This window comes from Pituophis catenifer, unplaced genomic scaffold, assembly GCF_029215685.1.
Source record: "Pituophis catenifer annectens isolate HBS135680 unplaced genomic scaffold, rPitCat1.0.hap2 SCAF_4, whole genome shotgun sequence".
Classification (NCBI taxonomy): domain Eukaryota; kingdom Metazoa; phylum Chordata; class Lepidosauria; order Squamata; family Colubridae; genus Pituophis; species Pituophis catenifer.
The window spans coordinates 96,419,238-96,446,613 of record NW_027256884.1 but is presented as its reverse complement, the minus strand read 5'-3'; the positions used below and the strand labels follow the sequence as shown (position 1 = coordinate 96,446,613).

General features: G+C 38.6%; 1 protein-coding gene across 5 annotated transcripts in view; it reads left to right on the top strand.

Moving 5' to 3' along the window:
- Positions 1–1,198: 1,198 nt before the first annotated feature.
- The window catches only part of BBX (BBX high mobility group box domain containing), a 126,284-nt gene continuing 100,106 nt past the window's right edge, over positions 1,199–27,376 (top strand). For 3 of the 5 annotated variants that reach the window (XM_070942706.1, XM_070942708.1, XM_070942710.1), the window contains exons 1-2: positions 1,199–1,442; positions 4,115–4,187. The gene's annotated coding sequence lies outside the window, so the exon portion shown is untranslated. Of the gene's footprint in view, positions 1,443–4,114; positions 4,188–27,376 lie in introns of those variants that run through there. The other 2 variants (XM_070942707.1, XM_070942713.1) reach the window with 2 other exon arrangements.

The window sequence follows — 27,376 nt, the reverse complement described above, 5'->3', positions numbered from 1 at the left end:
TCTTGGCCTCTGTGGGAGCAGTCCAGCTTGGAGTCATTTCTGCAACCGCCACTAAAATTCAGTCCCGCGGCAATTGTTTACCAGCCCACCCCCCCTTGAAAGTCGTCACACAAAGCCCTGCTTTTCCGTGGGGCACCACATGCCGGCGACCAAGAAACCCACTTCTAGGTCCAAGGGACTTGGGAGTTTATGACCCAAGAAACCCTCCCACGTCAGTTAATGGACATTTGTATGCGCGTGTACGAGCGCCCGTTTCTTCCCAGAGCCGAGTTCCCCCTTTCTCTTTTCTACCTGCGACCCTGGCACCAAACTGCCCATAGGTCTAGAAAAGACCGATTTCTAGGTACGTGATCGCATTTGCGTGTATCTGCGCGTGCACGCGCCTCGCGCGGGAGACCGTGTTCGGGGCCGTATGTGAGCGCCTCCGTGTGAGTGTAGTTGCGTGCGTTTTTCTCTTTGGGTGTAACAGGCGAGCTGTATGGCTGGCTAATCTGTCCTTCAGTTCGCGAGCCAATGGCAGGCTCCCTTCTATAAAAATGAATGTTTTCGGTCTCTCAGGCTTACATGTACTGTATGTGAAACAGTGTGCGGTGGGCTCTGTTCAGAGCTTCTCTCTTCACTTTCGCATAAAGAAACACTGAGTGACCACTGCTGCTAGCGCTCTCCCTCTCTTTCTCTCAGTCTCTCTCTCTCTCTTTCTCTCATATACACACACAAGTGGGAGGTAAGTGCCCCGGTCTCCCCTTTTTTTCCTGAGCGACTCTGGAGAACAGGCTCCTCTTCCCAACACTTCCCTTTCTATTATTACTCACTTAAAAGCATTGGGGCAACCCCCAAGGACTCCGCCAAGCAGCTCTGCCACCGCCGCCGCCAGCAGCGATAGCCGCCACAACCGGCAGGCTGGACTCTTCAGAGGAAGGCGCAGACCTTTTGACGTCCTTTGCCTCTTGCCTCAATTCCCGTTCACTTTCCGCCTCAACGCTCGCCTGTCCCCTGAAACTTTGGATGGGGGAGCCCGAGAGAAGGTCAGCGGATGGTGGGTTGGGGGTTCCGTGGTTTGTGTATGTGTGTGCGGCTGTGTGCGCGCGCGCCCGCCGGGATTGTGGGGTGGGGGGGCTGGGAGGTGGGAGAGGCGGAGGAAAGAGGTGAGTTGTAATGCAATGCATTAGGAGGAAAGGCGGCGCGGGAGGGGGACGAGGGTAGGCCAGCCAGTGCCAGGCGGCGTTGGAAAAGCAGCACCTCTCTCACAACGCAGAGACAGGAGCAGCCGCGGCGGCGGCAGCAACGGAGAGAGCGGAGGAAAATAAAATAAAAGCTGGCGCCCCACCGGAGGAATGAAAACAACCTTCCCTTTCTCCTGGTGTGTGTGTGTCTTGACAGGGGCAGCAAGAAATGAAACTTAATTGTAAGAGTGGAGGCACGGAGCTGGCGGGGGCATGTTGGTGCGTTGATTTATTTGCGTTGCGTGGCTCGTGTTTTGTGTCAGAGTGGGCGGCGAGGGGGGAAGAGAGAAGCTGGGTGCGGGGCGGAAAGCCATCTAGCAGGGCTCAGTTTAGACTTGTGAGTTAGGAATCGGCATTTTCCGGTACAGAACCATATCTTGCAAGCACTTTCACTCCCTCCGTTCTGCCACACAAACAACAAAATGTGCAATTATTAGGCGATTTTTTTTTTTAAAAAAAGGGGAGATAGTGCGAGCCGAGGGAAAGAATAAAAGAGATTGTTTGGGGGGGGGAGGAGGAAAGGACGTAGGAGGAGAGAGGCTGTGTCAGGATTTTGCATGAATGTGGGATTATGTTATGTCAATAAGTTTAAGGTGGAGAGCGAGCGAGGCTGGGGGGGAGAGGAAGGCCTTGGCAGTTTAAAGTCCTATTTCTAAAGGTAAGTTGTAACACCAAATGGTCGCGATGACAGAAAACTTGCAGATTATTTGCCCAGGAAGAAGAATGTGTGTCTTGGAGGCGTTATTGAGGTTTCAACCAGCAGACGGGGTGGTAAACTGTTATTTGCTGCTGCGAGATCGGGTCGATGGTAAATTACAGAAATCAGACTTGCATCCTGCTCTCTTCTTCCTCCCTCTTCTTTCTTTCCTCCCGGGTGTTTTATGTGAAACTTGCATAGCTGGATCCAGCATCGGGGCTTTTCTTTTTTAAAACAACAACAACAACAACAACAACAGTTGAGCAAAAGGAGATGGAGACGGAGAACGTCTCTTTAATCCCAGGATCTAGAAAGCGGTAGGTTTGTGTTAGGAATATCTCTGTAACAATCCGCTGCCGTTGAATGAGGAAGGTGAAATGAAACGGTGCAAAAAGAAGCTGAGGCAACATGTACGACCGAGGGGAGTGTGTATGGTGGGGGGAGGCGGAGACAGAAACGCTACCGTCCGTTTTCCTTTTTCTGTCGGGGGGGGGGAGAAATAAAGAGGGGGCGGGGAGTAAAGCAAATACCCGGGTTGCGGTCATTCATGTCACGATCAGCGTTTCGTTCTTGATTAGTTCATTTATTTTTCATTTTCTGTTTCCCTTAAAAAAGTGCAAGGGGCAAATTAGCGACTACTTGCCGGTAGATGTCGGAAAGTTTGTCAGAGACATGCGGGGCGGGTGAGTATGGGAAGGAAAGAAGCAGGCTGCTTAGGACGATCACTTGGCCTGGGATTTTGAAACCATTGCCTGTCCTAGTCTTGACACGTTTAGATCCCAGCTCTCATCCCATGCACGGATGAGATAGGGACAGTTTATTACCCATCCAGACGCTTACTTATGTTGGGGGGTCTGTATGCGCGCACGTTTATATCCCCTCCCCCTTTCCAGTCCGTCGGTCCCCAAACGTTAGAAGATGGAGCTACCACAGGATTCTGAGTTTCCATGTGGCTTCAGCAGCGGCACCTCTTTCTCCTCCTCCCCGGTGGCAGCAGCCGCGGGATCATAGCTTGGGCCTGCGCGGGGGGGGGGGGGGAGGAGGAGCAGGGAAGTAAGAGCAGCGGCAGAAGGGAGGTGTTTTCTGCCAGTGTGATTCACCAAATATCGCTGGGGAGGCAAAGGGTGTGGAGGAGGAAGATCGGGGCAGATCTGGCATCCCCCTCTCCGGGCACCCATACTGTCTCTCTACCTTCTCTCTTCTGCTTCAGGCTCTCCTGCAAGGTGTTGTGTAGACTTTTCCCCAAGGAAGGTTGAGATTTATATACTGCATGACTGCCTTTCATTAAGCACCCCCACCCAGCAAGATGGACTCTCTTTTCCTCACTCTCTTTCCCTCTGTCTTGTCAGCCTTTAAGATCGACATTTTGTAACTAAGATGCAAACTTGATGGTGACCAGAAGGGAAAAAAAAAAAGAGAAAAGCCCTAGGTTTCTTCTGCTGCTCTCCATATTTAATAACCTCGGTCACCCTCAGACCCCGCTGGCCCTGCCTACACTTTGCATGGTGGGGTAGGTGGCTAGTAGGGTGGGGGTGGTTTGCAAGCAAAAGCTCTTTTCCTTTTCTGTGGGCTGGTGGGAGTCAAATCTTTGTTATTTTTTCCTTTCTTTGGATTTTCTTGGTGAGAAAAGGGAACATGGATTTTAATCAGGAAGTATGCTACAATGTTGCTGTTTCTCCTCTTATCTACAGTTTGGATTCCAGACCAGATTTTATTTGGTAAATGATGGTGATGTATGATAGTGAAATAGTTTAAATATATATATATTTATATATAAATATATATATATATTTATATTTATATATATATATATATATCCCAGATTGAACAATTACATGTGCACATCAAGGGGATTTCCTTCCTGTTTTGATTCTTATTTCAATGTGAGTTCAACTTTCTTGGTATTTGCCATCTTGGATATATCAGATATAGTGGTCCAAGACAAGAGAGTGAAGGAAAAACAAAAATAAGTCATCCTTCTTATTGCTTAGTCCCAGTGTCCTTTTATAAGCATGATGCTTCTTTTGTTAGTCATTTAGTGTTCTACTTTTTATTTTCTCAAGGCACATCCTAATTCACATTTTAATAACAACTTAATGTTGGGGGGTTAAAAGGTGAAGCAAAATAAGTTGTAAGTTTGGGGTTCCATCAGCCTTGCTGCAGTATTGATATTCCTTTATTTAATATTTTCTAGGTCACTATCATACGTCAAAGCTTTGGAGACAGTTTAATTTTCCTGTCCTTGTAATTTTCATTTACCATCCCAGGTAAGTATGTAAACTGTATATACAAATTACTGATAATAATAAGATAAAATCTGCCATTTGGGCTGCCTTATCACATGTTCTTCATAAAACATGTCTCCCATTAGCACTGTCAGCAAATGCATACTGTACATATGCACTATATGTACAGTATGTGCAAGATGTGTTAATACATAAATTAGATTTTGTTGAAAACTTATTTTTAATAAATACTTTAAACACATTTAGAATTTTTAAGACATAAGCCTCCCTTCTCAAATAATTTTTGTTTATAGTGATTAATATTTTGTAAGAAATTCCATAGATTATTAAAATATGCAAAAGAATTATACAATAAGGAGTTTCACAACAATAACAAATTGAAATGGTAATAATTAAAAAGTTATGGGTTAAAAATAAAATAGAGTAAACATGCCTTTTAGAACTAGGAACAAGTTCATCTGATTTTAAAACTCATATTCTATACAACACTGATGCTTACCTGAATTTCTCTTATCTTTTTTATATTAATTTTAATTAGTTCTTTTTGTTGTATACATAAAAGTTGAGTATTTCTTTCATACTACTAATAACTAAATATTCCTACTACGATATCTATTATGGATGGCATTCTTATAAATAGGCTAGTGTAATAACTCTGTTATTATTTCATTCACTTAATATTAGGATGTGTGTCTTTTTAGAACTTGGGGAGAAATTTCACCTCCAAGTCAAATTTACTTTTTTTTTTTTTTTGTATACTTTAAATTTCCTAGTGTAAATAATTTTTCAGATTTAAAATATCTATACATCTATAAAGCCATCCATCTCACTGGAAGTGATTCTGGAAAGCATACAACAAACATATGGAAATAAAATATAAAAAAAAACCCCGATTCATTATTAAAAAGTTTTAAAAAGCGTAAGGCATACATTAGAATAGTTGGATTAGTCTACTAGAGAATAGTCACCTCAAACTCCCACTGGTACCCTGAGATGACAGAGCCAGGTTTTGAGGAACTTACTGGAAAGTAAGTAGGGATGGAACTAAGGGGGCGGAGGAATGTTCCATAAGGAGGGCACCATGGCAAAGAAGGCATGTCTCCTCAGGCCCACCAAATGTAATTCCTTAACAGTGGGATCCATAGCACATTTTTTCTGCTGGATTTGAAGGGCAGATGTAATTGAGGTGAGCAGTCACTCAGATAACCTGCCCCCCCCCATATGAAGGGTTTAAAGGTCAAAAATAGCACCTTGAATTGCAACCAATGCAGACCAGAGGTGTAACAATTGGTATCCTATCCTGTTATCATCTCCTGATAATAAGCCCAATCAGGCTTTTGAGTACATGGCAATAAGGCCAAGCGCCTATTTCAGGGTTCAAAAAAATATAAGACGGTCTTATTTTTGAGGAAACCTAGTAGGAGCACACATAACTGAGCCACTGCATTTTGCACCAACTAAAGTTTCTGGATACTCATTAAGGGCAACCCCATATAGAATACATTACAGTAATCCATATGGGAGGTGACAAGGGCATGAGTGACTGAGCAGAGCCCTCCAATTCATTAATAAGCGCCATTGGTACATAACACAAAGTTGTGCAAAGGCCATCCTAACCATGACTGCCACTAGATTTTTGAGCAGGAGTTGTAAGTCCAGAAAGGCTGCCAGATTGCACACTGGGTCTGTCTAGGGTGTCCAACCCGAGCACTAAAGTTTGTATAGTCCTATAACTGGCAAGGCCCCAACCCTAAAGATTCTCAGTCTTGCCAGGGTTAAGCTGAAGCCTGTTTTTCCTCATACAGACCTTCATATCCACTAGGATAGGATATTTACTGCATTGCTTAATTTCCCACTATTAGGAATAGTAATAATAATTATTAGTAATTATTGGAACATGGCATCTATAAGAACACTAATTGTATTTTAGGTCCTACAATTTTTTTAGTATTTATTTATTTATTTAACTATATTTATAGCCTGTCCCAATCTTGAGAGACTCAGGATATAAAAAATGTTTGAACAATAAAAATGAAAAAATTAAGGCATCATCAATAAACATGGTGGGTGTTTTTGAGACTCTATATTCTAAACTAAGGGCCAAACTCACACTGAATAAAATTAATTTGATCTGTTTACAAAATATCAACCAAGTTGGGCCTTTTAAAGTTCTCTGGCAGGTACCTCATAAAGTGGGACTGCCCTGGGAAGTCCTGTTACCTGATTCATGCCCCATGAACTTTGTACAGAGGTGGGAATTGTTGCAGGCCCTCTCTTGATTATTAGACCAGACTTGCAGACTTGATTCTGCATCATGTTGCTTGATATATTATTGATATGCCTTATTATGGACTATGTGCATTTGTCTCCATATATAAATGTTTTTAAAAGGTCTTAGTAGTTCACTCTTACATGAATGGATGCTTATATTTATTTTGCCATTTTAAATATGTTATGCTGTTGTTTTGGGTAATGAGTAGTTTCACTTCCCCCCCCCTAATTTTTTTATTTTATTCAGAACAAAGTTAAAATACAAAATGCAAAATCTCAGAAGACATAAAAGAAAAAACCCCATAAAACACAAAATAATCAGAACATTAAAAAAGGTGCATCAGAGCAATAACCACAACCATATTTTATACACATTATCCCCTCTAGTTGAGTACTGATTAATATATATATATATATATTACTACAACATCAGTTTCTACCCCTTTAGAAACAGGCCCACCCAAAATTTTTAAATTACTAAATCTATTAACAACTTACTGACTTGTCTTCTAGTGACAAAGTATTTAAGGAAAAACAATAATAATAAAACAACAAAATTTCAAAACTCTCTGTTAACCAACTGTTATTGTAATCTACTTGTAGAAAATTTACCATGGCACCTTAACTATCCCGAATCATCCCAAAAGTTATAAATAGATTGTCCTGGTCAAAAAACTATGTTTGTTTCTTAATATCCTCTCTTGTCAATTGTTTAATTAAATGTAGTAAATTCAATCGCCAGAATAGGTCTATCTTCAAGTCAGAGTGCAAGCAGAAATAGTTACCAGTTAACTGTAATAAATCCAGCAGTCTCCCTTTATCTGCATCCTCTTCCAAAACTTATAACATATAATACGATGTGGTTTAATGATTATGTATTAAGAATATCTCATCTCTGTCATATGAGTGGTGAACAAAGAATTTGTTCAGATTCCCTACTGCAATATTCTGGCATAAAAAAATTCCTCTACCTCACAGCAGTAGCAAGATAATGGATGTTCAAATACCTTAATATACAACTACATTAAAATTCTATGCCAAATATGAAGTATGATGATGTAGGAAGGCAAATTGTTTTGTCTTCTTTTACATTGTTGTATTTACTGCAGAGTTTTAAGAAAGTGATGAATACAGAAAACTATACTGTAAGTAAATATTTATTGTCCTGACCACCATTGTACACACACACACACACACATACACATATATCTTCGTTTATTATGCATTATAAATATGCAATTGTATCAAAGCATTACAAGTATAAAACTTCTTTGAACAAACTCTTATCGTAGGTTAGTTTTAGAGGCAGTTTAGGGTTTAGAAAAAAAATTAATTTTTAAAGACAATACTGAAGTAATTTATTGTAAATTTGCACACTGAGTTGTAAATGTCCAGAAACTCAAATATGTACAACTAGTCCTCGACTTACAACCATTCATTTAGTGATTGTTTGAAGTTACAACAGCACTGAAAAAAGTGACTTATGACCATTTTTCACACTTACCATTGCAGCATCCCATGGTCACATAATCAAAATTCAGACCCTTATCAACTGGTGCATATTTATAACAGTTGCAGTGTCCCATGTTCATGTGATCACCTTTTGCAACTTTCTGACAAGCAGTCAGTGGGAAAACCTGATTCACTTAACATCTGTTTTACTAACTTAATAACTGCAGTGATTCACTTAACTGTGTCAAGAACGGTTATAAAATGGGTTAAAATTCACTTAATAACTGTCCCACTTAGCAACAGAAATTTCAGGCTCAACTATAGTCGTAAGTCGAGGACTTCCTATATATCAACACATTTTTGTTAATAAGTTTAGATTTTGGTAAAATTTATTTATTTGTTTATTTATATCCCATCTTTATTACTTTTACAAATAAGGTAGCGTATATATCCAATATACGTTCCTCCTTTTTTCTCCACAACAACCCTGTGAGGTGAGTTAATAGCAGAACCATCAGCTAAATTCCAGTATTGCCTTTATCTTTATATCTTTTATATCATGTTTGAGTTGAATAAATAAGATTCGGCTTTTAATTAACCACGTGGAAAGAATGGTTAAGTTTGAATCAAATTCAAAGCTATTTGAGAGTATAATTAATGAATTTATTCTACATATGTTTATTTGGCTGAATATATTAAGTATCTTTAGGATATTTAAATAAAATCCAGATAAATGCAGGTGTTTGTAAATAGATAACTACATTTGTTAATTGTTTAGTTACTTTACAACAGAGCTGCTTTTTGAGAGAGCTTTTGATCTTGGCTATCGCTGAATTCAAAGATAGTGATTGGTAGAGATTGTTTTTGAACATTTGCAACTAGTGTACAGTACCTCCTACTATTTTTCTTGAGCCAGTAAGTTGGTAAAGTTATCCATGGCTTAATTAAATCCTGTCTTAATTACTGCAGGAAACAATCCTTGAAAAGGTTCTACAAGTAGTAATTAGTTGAAAAAGTGACAGCTATGCTTCTGTACCATACAAAGTACAAAAAACACATGGTACTTGTATTCATCTTTAATACCATAAAGGTGTAACAATAGCCTAAAGGTGCATCTTAAGGTACAACTAAACTATATTTTTAGTTACAAGCTTGCCAGTAATCACAATCTGCAGGAGAAGTCCTACTGACGATTTTCCTGGTATCAGGTGCTTGTTCTGTTGTGTATTTATTAGATTCATGTCCTTATTTTTGTCTCAAGGTGGCATGCAGTGTCCCTCATCTCATTTCCAACAACAATGATCCTGTGAGGTGTGTTGTGCTAGTAGGCTGGGAGAATGGGCTTTCTTCTATACTGCTTCTGGATTCTCTTCAGAGTTGCAGTTGGTCCGTTCTATCTTCCAGTTTAAAAAAAAATCTAGAAGGCTATTTCCAGAGGCCAGAATGTTAATTATCAGTTGGTCTAAGAATTATTGTTGTTTTGTTTGCTACTTTTGAGCCCAAATGGATTATAAATGGGATAAATTAATAATGACAATAGAGTTACAGTTTTGAAGTACTTCAGATGTTACGTTCATATGGCACAAATGATGCTCCTAGATTAGTTCAGTGCAACTTTCATCAGGTATAACAGACAAAGACCAGCATCCTCAGTGTATTATGAATTATATTTTATCATATCTGGAGGATGTTGAATTAGAAAGGCTGTGAATGCATAACTAGTATTTGTCTGAATATTATAATCCATTATAGTTCAGAGAGAAAGTGTCTGTACTAATCACAGATCTATCAACCATATTTAAAAGTAGGGACCAGTATGTAAAACTACTCTGATGCTCAGTTACAAATTAATACAAAAACTTGGAAGCTTGTTTTTTTGTTTGTTTATTTTTACAGAATGTGATTCATGTCATTTTACTTAACCAGGAGAATTGTTTTCTAAGTCTGAATGTTTGTGACCGGAAGATTCAGTCAGCCTCTTAAAAAATTATACAAGGCTTCTGGGAGACATCTTCTGTTGATCTGGTGTGAAGTACTATCAGTATGCTGATGATACTCTGTTATACATTGACACCCCAGCCAAGCTGAAAATGCTATAAAAATCCCGAATCAATGACTGGAGATTAGTGGTGATTAAATTCTCCCAGGTCAGAGTTGCTGTTTATCAACAAATATCTGGTGGCATTGGTACAAGTAATTATTTCTGGCAGAGTTGCAGTTCCCCCCTGAAAAGGTAATTTGTGACATGGGAGTTCTATACAATTCCTAGCTCATGCTTAAACAGGTGGAAGGTCCAGACTAAGCTGCCTTTGCTCCAGCAGTGTATTAGTTTCAGCCCTACCTGGTCAAAATGATGATGTTTTCGTGACAGTACTTCACACCTTGAATCCCATATGCCTGGACTAATGTAATGTATGTGGTGTTGCCCTTGTGGAGATGACTCAGAAGTTGTAACAGTACAGAATGAGGTAGCCAGGCTACTAATATAATCCAGTTGTGCAGATTAACACCAATTTTAAGGTCACTGCATCAATTGCCAATAGGTTTTAAGGCCTAATTCAAAGTTCTGATCATCACTTTTAAAGCTCAATATGATCTACCTGTATGACATATGAAGAACAGTTTGTCAGAGTTGAATATGCCTATTTTATCCAAGAATTCCTCTCTGTGTTGTGGACTAGAGTAGTAGTGACCCCACTCTATTGAATAGCGTATCACACAAATGCAGCCCCATCTTAACTAACATATTATAAGATTGTGAAGACCTATTCCATGGTTCCTTTGGCCTTGATGGATAGTAGATGACATATTTAGGAATTATGTTTTTCTTGATACTCATTTGGTTGCTTTTATTGCACATCGTCAAGAAACTTGATTCACATAGTGATTCATGGATCGTGTGAAACAAATACATAAGCAGGTGAATTAATTTCATTCAAAATCATGAATCAGATGTCAAGAATACAATAATGTATACAAATTTATAGACAAGTTGGAATTTTGTTTCCTATTTTTGGTTTTGCTGTCTACCACATCTAAGTTACATGCCAGATATTTCAGTCATGGACTTTGAAAACAAGGTCAAGATGCCTGATTCCCTGAGTATGGTTGCAATGTCTGGGTCATACAAGAATACAACCAGTATCAGTGATCAAAATGGAGCACTTTAGAAACTAATTCAGCACCTGTCGGGTAAGATGGAAAAATTCCCCTGCTTTAGAATATCCCAGACTTGGCCCTGACTCTTCAGTTTGAGCAATTGGTTAATTGATTCAACACTAGCCTGCTTTCAGACTGTCCCCAGAAGCCTGTTTCTTTTTCTAGTGTGCTCATCTCCCTGCACAGAGCTGGCTTTGCCTGCAAACAGCTAGCTCTGACAATAGCTCTGTGTCTACTGCAGATAGGAAAGAGCAGCAGGAGTCACGGTAATTTAATGCAATAGATCCATAGAAAATAATTGATGGATATTGTTCTGTTGGTCATGGGGAGGAAAACAATACTGTTTATTTTCAAGTTTAATTGAATATTCAAAAATACAGTATGCTTTGCTATGTACAAGGTAGACCAGGAAGATCTTATGGTCCTCAGCAGTGTAATTACTTTGTATTTTACTGATGAAGTGAAATATACAGGCTCTTGCGCTGTTATGTAATAATTATGGAGAATTCATTTGGGCATGTGCAAACAGTAAAGATATAAAACATGGGAAGCATAACAGCAAGTGTAATCAATCCCTGTGGAGATGACAAGGTCATCATCTGGTACAGTATTCCAAGTTCTGTACATGACTCTTATCAGAAAATGTAAGCATTCATTTTGAAAAATCCCTTAGAGAACAAGGGTGGACTTAAGTGGGCAGTTAGATGTAATATATCAATTGTACTATTGGACAATGCAATTAAGCATGGGCATCAGTGTCAACAATATTCTATGAGGTCACAAATGAGGGATAGTAACTGAACAAATAGCAAGTCAGGGACCTTATCCAGATTCACTTTGAAAGATGGTTACAGTTAATGATATAATTTATCCTAAATTCTAATCTTTTTTTACTAGATTTGAAACTGGTATTATGTACATATAGATTGTATACAATAAACGCATTTCAGGCACTTTGTTACATTCTAGGTTAGAATATATATTGAGTTTCAACTGGAGAAAGTACCTGTCTGATCGTCTCTATGTTGGAAGCTATAGCCAAATGCAAACGTTTAGCTATCCCCACAATCACTTTTTTAATAGATTTAGATTTCCCCCCCATAGGGTGAAAGACAAATATAAAGGGGAAGAAAAGGAAAGCGGGGGGAAATGCAAGACACCTCTCCCCCCAAAAAGTTAGGGAATATATGAATGACTTCCAATCTTTCATTCTTTCCCAAGTATAATCTCTTTGTTACATCTAAAATCAATAGCCCACTTTGTTATTACAAATCTTAACGAGTTTATACATTTTTGCTATTATATGTTCACATCATGGGTATATAATTTAATTTCAAATTCTATTTTGTTTTTTTAAATTTCAATTGGCTTTTTATCCATATTAAATCTTGTTAATTGTACATATAAAAATTACTGAAAGCTGACTTCTGCAGTCAGTTATTCTATTGACTTCATCTTAATTTCTCCATTCTTATGTATTAATACGTCTTGATATGTTAGACATTTCTCTCTATCTGCTGTTTCTCTTCAATTGAATCCTTCCTTTGCTGAGGCCAGTAAAGATACTTCAGGCACAATCTGGGATTGTAATTTATTCTATATCCTCAATATGTCACTTCTCGCATAGTAATTTCTAAAATCCACATTAACTTTATTGTACCATAAAAGCCTATGCCAACCAAACCTCTTGTTATGACCTTTCAATTCCTTCACTCTGGCTTCCAACAACTAAAGTCAGCAAGCAAAGTCATTGATAGTGTCACATGATCCTTTCCACCCTTCTGCCAGCTGACAAACAAAATTGATAACTTGCAGTGGTAGTTCCAGTTGCAGTTATTAGGTGAATCCTGCATGGCCATTAAATGCAATGTCACATGATCATCATTTGCATCCAATGAATTTGCTTGCCAGAAACTGGCAGAAGGATGCAAATGATGATCATATGACATTGCATCTAATGGCCATGCAGGATTTGACTAATAAATGCAACTGGAACTGCCACCACAAGTCATCAGCTTTGTTTGTCAGCTGGCAATCAGTGCAGTCACATGGCATTGCACTTTATAACCATTTTTCTTAATGACAAAGTTTCTTAATGACAAATTATTGTTGTTAAGTGAGGACTACCTGTAAGTTTCAATTACTGATAGTATAAAGAAACAAAAATGATTTATTTTTAACTTTTTCTATAGCAGAGTAAATGTGGCTACTTTAGAACAGGTTTAGATTATATAGATATAGTATTTTTTTATTCCACATTTATTATCTTTATAAATAACCCAAGGTAGCGAACACACCTAATGCCCCTTCCGCCTATTTTCCCAACAACAATCCTGTGAGCCAAGTTGCATTGAGAGAGCGCAACTGGTCCAAAGTCCCTCAAGGCTTTCATCCCTAAAGCAGGACTGGAATTCATGATCTCCTGGTTTCTAGCCTAGAGCCTTAGTCATTAGACCAAGCTAAGGTGAAAAAATAAATCTGATGAAGCCTTGCTACTGTCTAATGTATAGGCAACGCTTCTATGTTGTTGTTTTTAAGAGAAAAAACTGTTTATGCCTACTTGAATTACATGGCAGGAAACCAAAATAAATGAGGTGTGGAGCTTAATGCAATTAAATTAAAAAAATATCTAGAATCCTATGCATGCTTTCCTTAAAATCTCACAAAAGACAGTTGTATCTTGATTCTGTGGATTGTGATTGATGATATGCAGTACAGTAAATTGCAATTAATTGGCCTTTTGTGTGGAGAAGAGATATTCCATATTTGGAAATTTAGGTGGTTCACTAGAGCAGAATTAGTGGGGAATTGTACATATTTTAAAGTGGTCAAAAGGAAAAGAAAACTGATTGCATGAGTGAAAGTATGTCTATACATTACTGCTTGTTCAGTTGTATAAAAAAATGTCCCTCCAATTTCTGAATTTTTGTATACCGAAATAGTATCAGAGCTTCAGGAACTTGATTGAAGTAGTGGCATAATTTCAGGAAAAAATGAATAATTTACTAGTTTATTCTGATTAATGGGACCAGTTGAGTAAATACTGTGTTTCCCCGAAAATAAGACCCTGTCATATATTTTTTTAAACCCTGAAATAAGCGCTTGGCCTTATTGTCATGCGCTCAAAAGCCCGATTGGGCTTTTTATCAGGGGATGTCTTATTTTGGGAAAAAAAGGGTATTAATTTAAATTATCTAAAATCCCAGTCCTGCTGTATATAAATGCCACAAACCTTGGCTCATTTTATCATTCTTGGGTTTTCCTCATGCATACTTTAGGGTCACAAATTATGAAAATGTTCTTAAAAAAGTCATTGATACCTATTTAGAAAAAAGTTACAAAACCATTTCTGAAGCAATGGAGTTCTATTGATGAATCATCTCCAAAATGCTGTTCAATCTGAATCACATGTAACTTATAACTAAAAAGTAGCTGCAAAACACTAAAATAACATTTAGGGACTTTAAAACTTATCTAATTTGCAGACAGTATTTATTAAAGTGCTGGATAAAAATGAGTTCATGGAAGAGTAGGTAGGCAGAATAACAGCAATGCTTGTTTCACGTTTGCCAAAAAGAAAAACTGCAAACAGTTTACTCTCTTGAAATCTCCTCTTTTCCAATCTTCATCCTGCAGATGGCGGTGATCAATTTCTGAGGCATTCTGTCCTATGTCTGAGCCTTTCATGATTTTATTGTTCTTTATATGTAAAAGAGTAAATATCTTTCTCTCTTGAAATCGCTTTCGCTCCAATCTCTCCACTTTGTGATATGAAAGGAAGGATCAGACTTTGCCTACAGATATAACTTGCTCACCCCCTCCTCACTTGCAGAGCAGAGAGATTGGAAAGAGATCTCAAGAGAGTCAGCTGTTTGCAGTTCCGCACATTGAAAACAACGCTATCACGCCATCAGTGGGAATGGGTCACACAAAAGAGAAATTGCCTTAAAAAATTACTTTCTTTGTGCCTGCTTACTGTTTTCTATACATTTAAAGCAATGCTTCCAGTACATTTGTATTGCTTTTGATGTGTACAAGACAGTAAGCAGGTACTGGACCATTCCAAAGGTTGGGGAAGGGTTAGAAGATAAACAAAAGTTATAGGTGTGAAACTGAGTGGTCCAGTTTCTTTCCAGCAGAAAATGACAGTTCCCATTTAATAACAACTTTATCTAATGGTGGAATTGCCAATCCCTTTTAGCATTGTTAAATGAAGACAACTTATATGGAACTGTGCCATTGTAGACAGGAATAAAATTTTGAAGACCTTGGACGCATCTAGAATTTTGAGGAAATATATTTTGTAATTGTTTTCATAAAGTGTAGTTTGGATATTCATAATATGACAATGTTACCAATGACAAACACCCATATAATGAGAAGCCAAAATATTGTGTCTCAGTATTTGTTTTGCTTTGTCAATTGAGATGCAAAGTTATTCCAAAAAATTATTTACAAACTCTTTTAATAAAAAGCTTTGCATGTTCCTATCCTTTTTTTTTTTCTTTTCACTTAATAAAATAAAATAAGTTGGTTCAGAAAATATGACAGGTCCCAACAAATACTCTTCAGATATACTCATGTATTGCCAATTCCTGTAGAATTCAGAAAATTCAAGCTTATGTCTTACTACCAAGATAAAGGTAGATCATACAGTTCTGAAAGTTGTAATTTTATTCCTGGTTTAACTTTTCATTGAACCGTGGCACAGTGAATGCAGTACTACAGGCTACTTTTGCCACTGCCAGCAATTTGACAGTTCAATTCTCATCAGCTCAAGGTTGATTCAGCCTTCCATCCTTCTGAGGTCGTAAAATGAGAACCCAGATTGTTGGGGGCAACAGGCTGATTCTGTAAACCGCTTATAAATCTAAGTGCTATTGCTATCTTCTGAGTCATTTTAAATCAATTTTCAAGAAAATTTACCTTCCCTTTAAAGGTATTAACATTTTAGATTTAAGCTCTGATAGTTCCTGTGTAAATCAATGATTGATTTCGCATTGATTTTCAAGGCCAATAGTTATTCTAAATCACATACCTAGATATAATGGAGTCTGTATTTAAAGCTAGAATTCTGCATACAACCACCGTGGGGTATATTTCCATCAAAAAATGTTAAATACGTAAGTTATACAGCAATTGGCATATTTGTGGTGGTATAAATAGTGGCAATAATTTTGGTGAGTAAAAGGCAGAAGAATACAAAATAATGGAAAAATTACAAATGGAAGATTTTTCTTATCTGAATGGTCAGTTAAATTTTATAATGGGAGTACACCAATCATATAATAAAAGCCTTATTTTGAAACAACCTAATAATTATCCAAGAAGTTTCACTCTGTTTTAGAATGATGGCTAAAGATTAGGAAATAAACTTTCAGGCAAAAGACAATTGCTTTTAGATATCAGAAGTTCCCCTGAAGCAAATACACATTGAGATTAATTTAAGATAATTTTCTACATGTCAAATATAGCTATTTTGTAATAAATTCCTATTGAAAAACCAAATTCTTTATCTTTTTGTACTACATAGTGTTAAGGCTCAGAAAAATAAGAAAAGTAAAATATAAAATATTCACTAGTATTTTCATTTAAATAAAATTTAAAAATAATGTGTGAAAAGGATAGAAAAGTGGGGGCTCATGTCTCATTATAGCTAAAACTTCAGTTTTTAGATTTAATAAAATTATAAAAATATCTGAAAAAAGTTTACATTTCTGATAGTGACTAAATGTGAGACTCATAAAATAAATAAGTGTTGCATTAAATTGCAAACAGTAGCTTATTCTTACCATAATTAATTATGTAGTATAGAAATAGGCAATTATTCATTCACTTTCCCCAATGCCTACAGACTTGCTTAAACTTTTTTTTAAAGTAACTTTTAAAAAGTGGAAGCTTTGTAGCATACTACAAAGGAAATCAATGACATCGAGCATAATATGTATCTGACAAAACATCTTTGGGGTCCACAAACATTACATTTGTAACATGGGAGACTACAGATAGGTGGTAGATAGGTGTTTTGTTACTGGAAGTTCCCACTTTGATAACCTTTTTAGAGATAGACACATTGCCATGGTGGTCATTTTATGAATCTGTCTTCAGCTTCAAAAGTTTAATACCCAATACACACACACACACACACACACACACACACACACACACACACAAAATTTGTTTAGTTACATTTATATGGCTGCCTGCCCACTTCATGTAAAGTAACTCTGGGTAGCATAGAATAAAATTAGGAATTAAACCACTTTACAAACTCATTTAAACAATAAAAATAGGTGAAACGAGCATAAGAGGAAACGTATTACATAAAGGACAACCAACACTCAGGTTCCAGGGGATCCCAGTCTTACTGAAAAAAAATGACATTTTATAAGGGTTAATCAATCAATCAGAATAGAGCTGGAAGGACCTTGGAGATCTTCTAGTCTAGCCCCCTGCTCAAGCAGGAGACTCTATACCATTTCAGACAAGTGACTGTCCAGTCTCTTCTTTAAAATCCTGCAGTGATGAAATACCCACAACTTCTGAAGGCAAGCTGGTTAAATGTCCTCACTGTTAGGAAGTTTCTACTCAATTCCAGGTTGCTTCTCTCCTTGATTAGTTTCCATCCATTGTTAGTTGACCTGCCCTCAGGTGCTTTGGAAAATACATTGACCCCCCTCCTCTTTGTGGCAACCTTTCAAATATTGACATACTGCTATCATGTCCTCCCTAGTCCTTCTTTTCTCTAGACTAGCCAAACCCAAATCCTGCAACCGTTCTTCATGTTTTAGTCTTCAGTCCTTTAATCATCTCTTCTCTTCTCTTCTCTTCTCTTCTCTTCTCTTCTCTTCTCTTCTCTTCTCTTCTCTTCTCTTCTCTTCTCTTCTCTTCTCTTCTCTCTTCCCTTTTCTTCTCTTCTCTCTTCTCCTCTCCTCTCCTCTCCTCTCCTCTCCTCTTTTCCAAAGTCTCAGCATGTTTTTGTAATGTGGTGACCAAAACTGGATTCAGTATTCCAGATGTGGCCTTACTAAGGCTTTATAAAGCGGTACTAACACTTCATTTGATTTTGATTCTGTGCCTCTGGTTTTACAACCAAGGATTGTATTAGTTTTCTTGGCTGCTGCCACAAACTGCTGGCTCATGTTTAAGTGATCATCCATTAAAACTCAAAGGTCCCTCTCTCAGTTACTGTTTTTGAGCCAGGTTTCGCCTAATCTGTACTTGTACCTTTAGCTTTTCCTGCCTAGGTGTAAAACCTTGCTTGTTCCACATTAAATTTAATTTTGTTGGATAGGGCCCATTGTTCAAATCTGTTAAGATCTTTTTGGATCCTGAGCTTGTTTTCTGGAGTGTTAGCTATTCCTGCCAATTTAGTGTCATCTGCAAATTTGATGAGTTTCTCTTCTATTCTCTCATCTATTCTAAGTCATTTATGGAAATATTGAAGAATACTGGACCTAAGAGGGAACTTTGTTGTACTCCAATGCTTATTTCCCTCCTTGTAGATGTAGTACCATTAAAAACTACTTGTTGAATACAGTTTGTCAGCCAGTTACAAATCCATCTGGTGGATTTCTATCCCACATTTTTGTAGTTTACCAAGAAGTAGCTTGTGGTCTACTTTGTCAAATGCCTTGCTGAACTCTAAATATACTGTGTCCACAGCATTTCGCTGGTCTGCTAATTTAGTCACCTTGTCAAACCTCACCTCTGGAGAAATGATGTTCTAGAGGGCAAAGGCCATGGCAAAATTTTGTTGTACAAAGTATAATTAGATAGAATATTCCCTATTAACATTAGTTCTATAATAAGCCTGCTTTTTTCTGAATTATATTTTCTGAATATAAATTGTAATTAAATCTTGATGAATTTTTTTGGTAGGGTAGGAAAGCACATATTTTTGTTTTACTGTTAATACACTTAGTTATTTATTCATGGCCTGCTTTTGTCAATAAATACTTCTAATATGTAGTAGGGGATGGACAGAATTGTTTATTTCAAATTAATCTAACTGGCTAGAAATAAAAGCATTCATCTTCAATTTAGCATAAAATGTAAGTGATTCTGATGAGTATTAGGATTCCTGCTTATTAATGCAGCTCAGTTTCAATAACAAAAATTAGTTTGGGAAAATGAAATACACATATCTGAATTAATTTTAACTTTTGGGTTATATCTATGCAGACCCATTTTTCATACTGTTTGCACATGTTCACAGATAATTATAAAGCCCTTTTGATTAGGATTTTGTAGCATAGCTCTGAAATATGTTCTGGTTTGTATTTTATTCTAACCAAAAGAAACAAGTAAACAAACTCATAGACAATTTGAGCTTTTAATTCAGTGACCATGCTGCCAGAGTTATTTTTTATGCTTATACTATACACTATAGATTATGAAGCACAGAAAGCATAAGATCTACTAGTCTTTTCTCAAAATCATGAGATCTAGTGTTTATTTTTTAAAAATCCTATCAAAATACCCAAGATTGGTACCCATAGTCCTCACTTAACATCCATTTCCTCAACAACTATTCAAAGTTACAATAGCATTGAAATATGAATGTGTGACCAGTCCTCAAACTTACAATCATTGCAGTGTATATGCAGGCATGTGATAAAAATTCAAGCATGCCTGTATTTGTGACTGGTCCTCTCCCACTCCCTCCCTCGCCCCAGCTAACTTTTGTCGTCATCTTTACCTGTTTTCCCTCGCTGTCCTGGCTACACTTGGGGGATGTACCATGGAAACATCCTGCTGGCAGGTGATATAAAGCCCAGGGTATGAGTGCCACTCTGGGAAGTGTGGGTTTTGCAAAAATGGTTCGTAGTGGCGGAGTAATGGACAAGATCAATCCAGGCGAGCAATGCAAGACACTTCTCATTCAGTAAACAATTGATGTGGCATGGGAGGAGATGGGCTCCTAAGCAGGCACTTCTTGCCACACCACAGTTCATGCACTGTTTGCTGTCCATGCTTGGTGCTTGCTTGGCATGCCATAGCTTCTTGGCCCATTTTGGCTCAGGATCTTGTTGATGCAGTGGGGCTGGTTGATGTGCTGCAGGGCTTGAGACATAACTTCATGTTGTTAGTAAGTCCAGCGAAGGGGAAAAGAACACAGCAATCATGTTGAGGAGGACAGGGAGAAAGGGGATGATTCCAGGGGAACAGCCATCCTTCATATTGTGCAGAGCAGCCGAAAGGGCAGACATGGGGAGGAGGAGACATAGGCGAGTGGAGAGATGTGAATGGGAGACAGTCTTTTGCTTTGGAAGAACCAAGACTTCAAGCTGGTAGGGATCAAGCTAGGAATGGTTTGGATCAGCATGGGTACCTGCCTACTGACCCACAATATTTGTTTAAGAACAGCAACAGAGACAGCTAGAACTAACATTGCTAAGTGGGATGGTCATGTCACATATCTGTTAAAAAAAATCCCACTTACATTAGTGACCAAGCTAAGTTAGGTTCATTAAGTGAGGACCTATATTTGCAAAATCCCAGTTGCATTTCCATTTATATTTGAAAGACTACTATAATGTTTACATACCATGTTTCATCCGAATGTTTTCAAAAAGATACTTGACTCCAGGTTCTTGACTTTAATTTAGAAGTATTATTTATAGCAAAATTGATCATGTTAATAGAGAAAAGGCTTAGCACAGATTACATTTAAAGGATTTTATTTTTGTCAGCTAGTACTTTGCAAGATACAGCACCATATAGTAATAGGAAAACTGTATGAGCTATAGCAAGAGAAATTATTTTTATACTGATTAAATTTGATCATTTATTATTATTTTAAAGTTCTTTTTTTTTAAGTTAACAGGCGGTTTGAAAATTTGAATCAGTGAAAAGTAATCCTGATGTTCTTCCAGTAATTTTACAAATGACTTCTGCAAGTAATCATGCCTGTTTTCATACCCACAAACATTTAATTTATCAGGTGTTTTTTGCTTATTTTTATCACAGATCCTTTAATATTAACATTAAGATTAATGTAGAAAGTTGAATAATTACATCTGGTTTTCTAGCAAGTTGATTTCTCTACAATAGAAGCTCAACTTACTGACTCCTCATTTAGTATTTGGATACCACACTCTTCGTTTTTGTCTGAATCCTCTCCCATAAATGATAGATACATTGCACTAAAACTGTGATAATTAATTATCTTAAACTCACAGCTTCAGCAGTGACTTGGACTACTTATGAACTGACATCATTGTGTAAATACCATAAATTGCCATATTATGTGGTTTTGTATTTAATGTATATTCAGGAATAACATAATGGGAAAATTTTGTTCTATGTATGTCAAACAAAAAGAAAGAAACATTCAGTTGTATATTTTGCCATATTTAGTCCCCTAATCATCTTTGTTGCTCTTCTCTGCACTCTTGCTAGACTCTCAACATCTTTTCTTTATATTGTGGCAACCAAAACTGGATGTAGTATTCCTAATGTGAGCTTACCAAGGCATTATAAAGTGGTATTAACACTTCACGCGATCTTGATTCTATCCCTGTCTTAATGCAGCCTAGAACTGTGCTGGCTTTCTTGGCAGCTGCAGCACACTGCTGGCTCATATTTAAATGACTCTGTACTAGACTCCAAGATTCCTCTCACAGTTACTATTATTGAGCGATACTATACCTGTGCATTTGGTTTTTCTTGCCTCAATGTAGAACCTTACTTTTTTTCACCATTGAATTTCATTGGATTTGTGGAAGGTAATATCCTGAGAACAGAGGGCAAGTTCCACAGGTGCTGTAAAATGGCACTGCAAATTTAAAAATCTGCTAAATTGTCTAGATTATATAGTTAACTTTATTAATTATGTTCACTGGCAAATTGTAATGTGTGAATAATTACATCATTTCTCTGACAGTCATACCATTGTTAGCACAGGGACAACACTGTTAATCAAAATTTTTGTAATTATATTTCATTATATTATACATTGTATTTTGGCCATATTCATGTAAGTATAATCATTCTATTTTAAATATTATTTGAAGCAAGTCCAAAGATTCACCATGGAGAAATCAAAATGGATGCTGCTTTTAAATGTGCAGTCTGTGAAACTAAGAAGAAAGGTTTTTAAGTTAAACAAGAGTACCAGTGTTCCACAAAACAGTTAAGAGAACACAGAACTATTTTAATTATTTGTTTAGTTTTGTTTATTTTATTAATTTATTTAATTAATTTATATCTTGCCCTCCTTCCTATAAGTGATTCTGGACAATTTACAAGGATAATAGATAACGGCTAAATAAAATACATAGAAAAATAAAATAAAATACATAGAAACAAAAAACCTGTAGATGTGATATTATAAGATAGTCATTAATAGCAGAGAAATGGACTTTGACACATACCTGAGGTTTGGGAACAAAACCAAGTTAAGGTGTTGCAGAAGGTCAACAGGAGCCTGGATAGCTCAACAGACTAAAAGCCTGTTATTAATATTCAGTTGTCTGCAATTATTGCAAGTTCGAATCTCCCCAGGTTCAAGGTTGACTCAGCCTTCCATCCTTTCTAAGGTAGGTAAATTGAGGATCCAGTTTGTGGGGACAATAAGATGACTTTGTATAAAATATACAAAAGTATGAAGGCTATTGCTTAATGCAGTGTAAGCTGCCCTGAGTCTCCGGGGAAGGGCGGCATATAAATCTAATTAAAAAAAAAAAACCAGGGCTGGGGCCAGTCTGAACTTTGGATGGATGATATACTAGACGGCAGGTACCACAGCAGAAAGGGCTCCTCTTCTGCACCCTATCAGACAACACTCCTCAATTTATGGGATTAGACTATACTCCTCCTGCCCAAAGGCATAGCCTAAACTTCCTAATTATACCATCTATTCATGCCAGTTTGAATAATAAATTGTTTGGGAACTAAACTATAGGCAGAGGACACAGTGTCAAATACTAAAACTGATATCCAAGTTAGAGACTATCGTGTCAAATATATTATCTTGATTCATTTATATTTTGTGTCAGTAAAACTTTCATTCTTGTGCTCAAACTATTATTGCATTTTATAGCTCAAGGGAAGGTAACATGCTCCTTGTGGGCAGCCAAGTGCTTATAAACTTATGAAACTTCCTACTAGAATTTTCTCATTAGTTTTTTCTTTCCATGTACTCTTTAAAAAAATAATAAAATACATAGAAACTTGTCATGTTAAAAGATTGCCTTGTAACAAGTTACCGTTGTAACTTTGAACAGTTCCATCTATCTGTATACAAAGCATTTTACTTTATATATCTTCTATCAACCATTAATCAGTTGCATGCATTTATTGTATGTCTTAATTATTTGAGTAATATAATCTTTAAATTCATTTTCATACGCACTTTTGTCAAATATTCATACGCCTTTTTTGTTTTTCCTCAATTGATCAAGAAGTCAAGTTTCTAAATACAATAAAAGTTACTGCTTTATATTGTTTGACTGACTTTACTAATTAACTTACCCTGATTTGTGGTAAATATTCTAGAAATATTCAAGCAGTGTGGTGGCCTAGTGGTGATGATGCTTGCCTCCCATTCAGAAGGTTGAGAGTTTAATCCTAGGTAGCGACAGATGTTTCTCTCCTAGAGTGCAAAGAAAAAATATCTGCTGAGAACTGCCATTAGGAAGGGCATCTGGCCAGTAAACACTCAGTTCCATCCCGTCATCCCAACTCTACCCTGAATTAAGGGATTGCAAGGTCATAAAAAGGGAGTTTTATTATACATGTTTATTTAGTTAGAATAGTTTGGTCAGCTATCTCAGTGAACATGGCTTCTTTCACGTAGATTGTCTCTTTCACAGTGAGATATACATTTCTAATTTAAAGTAATTCTACTTACACTTTGTTCATTTAGTTATTATATTTAATATATATAGTCTACCAAGATAAAAGTTCCTTGAAGGAGTTTACTAAAGACAATTATAATGGTAAAGCAATTTTTAAAATAAATAAAATTATACCATTACAAAAACTAAGAAATGTTAAAACTTTACATTTAATATATGGATTTAAAATGTAATAAAAGCTAGTAAATATTAAAGAAAGAATTCCAAATATAAATGAAAGTATAACCCAAATATAAACTAAAAAGTGACTTTATATGTACATGTTTATATGGGTGAAATTAGTGAAGTGAGCCTCTTGATTAAGACCTTTTATCTTTTAACTTTTGCAGGTAGCAAAAGCATACATTGAATGGCACAACTAAATACCTGGCATTGTATACAGGAATATCTGCATGATATATGGGTTAGACCCTCCTAAATCCAGATGGATAATCTCAGAGAGGGTCAAGGAGAATAGGAAAGGAAAGATCCTATGGCTCTTCCAGCTCCAAAAAAAACATGTAGGTACTAGCCACTCAATTAGACATCATGATATTATCAGGCAGTTAACTAATCAACTTAATATTATTTATTAAATGTATAAAAATCAATAAGAAATGCAAATAACAGTGCTTCCTTTCCCCTACTTTTTTGTCTGTAGACTATGCTGCCTAAAAATTATAGAAGATAGCAATACTTAAGATTATCATACTGGGGAAAAAAATGGTTAGGTTTGATCTGAATTCTTTGGTTTTTAAAAATTAAGTTTTATTTTAATCATATACTTTATATTTTTCACAAATGACACAGCAAGTATACAGTAAAGAATATTGTCTGCAATTGAAAAAGAAAAAATAACTATCAGTACAAACCCACATGATTCCATTGGAAAATGGAAGAGCCTTGGTGGCGCAGTTGACTAAGTGCTGTTAAAAGAGCCTTGGTAGTACAGGGGTTTAAGGCACCCTGTTATTAAGCTGGTTATTAAGACCAGCTTCAAGTTCGATCACACATTTGACAGACCCGCCTTCAGGGACCGCGGCCGAAAACCCCCACCGACCAAGCGATCTTTCCGAGGCACGGGCACCCGTTCTTTTAGAAGAGGGAAATGACTACCTATATCTTCCCATTGGCGGACACCTGCGCCATTTCCTCTCACAGTGGGAAACTTCAACGACGGATGCCTGGGTGCTCCAGACGATAAGCCTGGGACTCACCCTGGAGTTCCATTCCCGTCCTCCCACTCGTTTCATACAGTGCCCTTTCTCATCCAACTTTGACAAACGACGCTTGATGGAGGCAGAGATCCACCACCTGCTCCAGATCCGGGCCATAGAACCGGTTCCCCCACAACACCAAGGGACCGGCTTCTACTCCAACTTCTTTCTGCTCCCCAAGGCGTTGGGGGGTTACAGAGGTATACTGGATCTCAAGAGGTTGAACAAGTTTATCGTCTACCACCAGTTCAAGATGGAGTCTCTCCGCTCCATCTTGGCTTGCATTCGCACCTCGGACTGGATGACATCCATCGATTTGAAGGAGGCATACCTCCACATACCTATGCGACTGTCTCATCGCCGTTTTCTCCGTTTTTCCTACAACAACCGGCACTTCCAGTACAGGGCCATGCCCTTCGGCCTCTCTTCTGCCCCCAGAACTTTCACGAAGCTCCTGGCAGCAGTGGCGGCCCATCTACGTCAGCAGCCGGTGAGGCTCCTCTGCTACTTAGACGATATCCTTGTTCTCTCTTCTCCGATGCAGGCCACTTGAGACCTGGAGGTAGTGTGCCGCTGCCTTCGTCAACATGGTTTTTCGCTCAACATTCCGAAGAGCCAATTGCAGACCACTACGAGGATCCTTCACTTGGGAACCATCATAGACTCGGTGAAGGGCCAGGTGTCTTGTCTGCAGATCGCTGCCTCAGCCTCCGATGCTTAATATCTCAAGTCCTAGCCTCCCAGAGGGTGACCTTGCTGCTTCTGTCGCACCTGCTCGGGAAGATGATATCATGCCTATCTGTCGTTCCGTGGGCGAGGTTTCACTCCCGGCAGCTACAATGGCTCCTCCTCCCATTTCAGAGGACCAGGCGCAGCAACTCTTCCATGCAAGTCTTCCTCCCGTCGGAAGTCCGACGATCTCTCCAATGGTGGTCCGCTCTACAGAAGGGCTGCTACTTTCAGGAGCCACAACGGCTCATAGTGACAACGGACGCCAGCTTGTCAGGATGGGGCGGCCACCTTCGCTCTCACATCGCCCAGGGTACGTGGTCGCCGGAGATCGCCACAATGGGATCAACTGGCTAGAGCTCCGCGCGATACGTCTCTCCCTCCTTCAATTCCAACCTCTCGCGACAGGACATCACCTTCTCGTCCGCACAGACAATGTGACAGCAAAAGCGCATGTGAACCGCCAAGGGGGGACACGTTCGGGACCACTTATGGAGGAGGCGACGCAACTTCTGACCTGGGCGGAATGCCACGTCCTGTCTCTTACAGCAGAACACATAGCGGGGACCACGAACCTCAGAGCGGACTGGCTGAGCAGACAACATCTAGACCACTCTGAGTGGCGTCTCCATCCGTATCTGTTCGACGAAATAGCTCGCAGGTCGACACGCCCCTAGTCGACCTGTTCGCCAGCCGCGACAACGCGCAACTTCCCCAGTTCTTCGCCCGGTACCCGTGCCTTCAAGCGGAAGGAGTCAACACGCTTTCCTCTCCTTGGCCCCGCGGTCTCCTCTACGCCTTTCCCCCCCACCACTCATACCTCGCCTGATTTGCAGAATAATCGCAGACGGAGCCGATGTCATTCTCGTCGCACCCCATTGGCTGCGGAGAGCCTGGTTTGTGGACTTGCTGGCCCTGTCGGTGACCCGTCCATGGCGGATTCCGGAGGACAGGATCGCTCTCAGCCAGGGGGTCATACTGCACCCAGAGCCACAATGGCTGCAGTTGACCGCCTGGCGCTTTCCTTCTACTGAGGAAAGGCAACGTGCCCAGTAGGGCGATACCTATGATACAGGCATCCAGACGGCCGTCTATCTGTAGAATCTACAACACTACTTGGAGTTCCTTTTGCTCCTGGTGCACCAAGGCTCACCTAGACCCTACTTCGGCTTCTGTTCCCGAGGTTCTGGGCTTCCTTCAGGACGGCCTCGATAAACGACTAGCTCCTAACACTCTTCGTCACCAGGTTGCGGCGTTGAGTACTGTTCTGTCTGCTCCTTCCAATCTGCCCATCTCGCAGGACCCAACAATTCGAGCCTTTCTGCGTGGGGCAGCCAACCTGTGCCCCCCAGTCATCCATCGCTACCCGTCCTGGGACCTGACCTTGGTCCTGCAGGTCCTTATGCATCCTCCGTTTGAGCCTCTCGCTTCGATCAGCCTGTGTTTCTTGACTCTCAAGGTGGCCTTTCTGGTTGCGATTACTTCGGCTCGCCGCATATCTGAACTTGCGGCCTTGTCGGTGAGACACAAACTCTGCATC